The sequence below is a fragment of the Gavialis gangeticus genome, unplaced genomic scaffold, assembly GCF_001723915.1.
Source record: "Gavialis gangeticus isolate Ggan-Ray unplaced genomic scaffold, GavGan_comp1, whole genome shotgun sequence".
Lineage (NCBI taxonomy): Eukaryota > Metazoa > Chordata > Crocodylia > Gavialidae > Gavialis > Gavialis gangeticus.
Genome location: NW_017728994.1, coordinates 60,247,452 through 60,250,353, shown reverse-complemented (window position 1 = coordinate 60,250,353; position 2,902 = coordinate 60,247,452).

Below are 2,902 nucleotides of genomic sequence, written 5' to 3'. Positions count from 1 at the left end.
TTGTATTTCATCTGTGAATTTATAAGCTTATACTTTTTATACTTTTTTTTAATTGTCAAAACTCTTTTTTCCATTTTAGGCTGTCCAAAGTAAAAATGAGGGATAAAAGGCAGAGAGAATCTTACTGGAAATGTTCTTAGTGAAAGGCTTTTTTTGTGCAGCAATTAATTTATACTGTTAACAAGATAAAAATTGTGCAAAGAAGAAACATGAAATACAAATGAAACATAGATTAACTGCATTATTAAAATTATCTCATAAAAATTTTGCTCAGGCTACTGGAAAACACTGCATCTTACTACACTGATTTTTTTTTTCCACTGGTGGTAATGCTCATTGCCAGAGCTCCTAATCTTCCTACTGAGCTAAATGCTCACAGACATGATGGACTAGATTTGGATTAGACTGAACCTGAGTCTGATTTCTGTTATGTTGGTAGTATGTGTGATGCCCATGATATCAGCATACAAAAATCATCATTTGAAATCCTATAACTAATTGAAAGCATATGTCCTTTTAAACTTCAGTATCCCAAAACCTATTCCTCTATCTGGAGGCAGGTAGTTTGAACCAACACAAGTAACTCACAGAGGTGTTTCATTTTTTTTCTGGCAGTAAGTACATGGAAATGTGTATGAGAACAAGGAACTGCTCTCACAATGTGCTTGGGAAGTTACTTCCAGGGGCAGCTTAAAGAAAAATCATCTCCAGTTGTCTAATGAACTTTCCTTGGGGCTGAAGCAAACTCTTGGGTCCTATTCCATTGCTGACTTACTTTGCAACTTTGGACACATTAAACTTCCCTGCACTTCAGTTTCCCCATTTATAGCAGGGAGATCATTCTTACTTAAAGAAGAAGGGAGATCTGAAGTTTAACTGTTAAGGGCCAGATCCTGCCACCTTTCCTCTAGTTGAAATAGCACCTTAGCATGTGACTCATCCCATTGATTTTAATGGGGTTACCTGCAGAGAAAGGCAGCACTCAGCAAGAGTCTGGGTATTGACACCTGGCCCTTAATTGTGCAAACCACTTTGAAATCCTGAAAAGAAAAACTTTTCTATCAGCGCAGAGAGAAGTTCTTCTTTAGTGTGTAAGTTATAGATGCACTATACTACTTGGGTACCTGCTGCCAAGTTATAAACTACAGTACTTGGCTTCCTGCTGCCTAGCTTGTGATACTGTTAGTTAAAATATTTCATTCTTTCTGGTCCCAACTTCAGTGAATGTCATTTTCTGTTTAAGGATTCTTACAGACAGAAGAGAATATGAAGGGGGTGGGGATTTAAAAGGGGGCCTATCTGAGTGTTTCTGACTGCTTTTGATTTCCCCATTGTTAGCACTGGAGAGCACAGGAGCAGCTTAGGAGACTTCAGTAAAGACATGCAAAGTATGAGAAAGTATTGATGTTAGAAAAGAGAAGGCTGTTGATAGAGCTTTAACATCCTCGTGGGATCTTATTTGGAGGAACTAGCGGCATAGCTGCATCAATAGTTATACCAGTGCTATACCAGTTATACCAGTGCTACCCCATAATAGCACTCTATTTTATGAAAGACATGGGGAAAACATGACGGAAAAAAAATAGTGGATTGCTTTGGGTTTTGTTTCCCTTGGGGTCATATGGCTTTTTGCAGTATGTGGAGTTAGGGAACCACTGCTTTTCTTTGCTGTATCAGCCCACAAAGTAATACAAGTGCCCCTTGTCCCATGGAATAGTACATTATGGTACACTATGTATTATATTTATATGCTGCCCTTCCCAACTAAGGCTCAGGGCAGCTTACAGTAAGAACAAAATAGCTGTGCCGCTACCCAGTGCATGGCATCCACAGGTGGCAGATAGAGGAATGAATGATTTCCAGGGAAGGCTAGCTGCAAAATATACAGGGGTAACTCTGATGAATAAGCAGTCATGGACCAAGCAGTGGCAGCGCCACCAGGATGTGGTGGGGACAGCAGTTGGCACTATTTTACCTCCTGAAAAGCCACACACATCATCTGACGATGCTGTGACAAGTTGAGTACTGACCACCACTGTAATCAGCCTGTCCAGGCCCTAGTCATGGGTCTGCAAGTCCTCAATGGTGGAGCAGGAAGAAGAAGATGTAAGACTCTCAACAGCTGTGAAGGCAGATGAAGGCTGCAGCAGAATGAGATCTCCAATTGTATTGGCCTGCTCGCCATTGGATCGAGGTCCAGTTCTGTCAAGAACTGTGTGGAAAATGATGTGCAGCAGCCTCTGCATCATAAAAGAAATTGTACGTGGGCATCTTCCATGAAAATGGCTTTAGCGCACTTTTTTGGACCCATAGATAAGACAATCAACCTCAATTGCGAGGGATTGCCAATGATGATGATGATAAACAAGTAGAATATTAAAATAAAGTATAAAACAAAAACTTCCAAATACTATCCTAGCCTAGCCTTGTTTGCCGAATTTCTGCCCAAATAGGAAAGTTACCAAAGTGTTCACAAAATGTCCAGACTTTGGTTCTGATAGGCCTCAAGGGGGAGGAAGTGCCAAAGCTGAGGAGCAACCACTGAGAACAACCTTCCATGTCTTTGCCAAGCAAACTTGATGACACTTGCAGGAAGTTTCTTTCAACTGACCTTTTACATGGAAAATCCAGCCGGATTGTGTCATCCTCACTCCTGCTGAGCAGCATCTTACCCTAGGGTGGCACTGTCTAACTGGCAGCCTGTGCGAGGTTTAAGTTGCAGCTCCTAGTCTTCTGCCCAGCCTTGACTTGCCCCATTGAACAGCGGGTAGTCTCTGAGCTCCCTCTTCCTCCTCAGGGCTCCTGACTCCTTCTCATCCCTCTCACCTTGTGCCTTCCCCTCCTCATCTCCCATGGGGCATCACACAGGGTGAGGTTGGGTGGGGTGCACTCTCTAATGCGT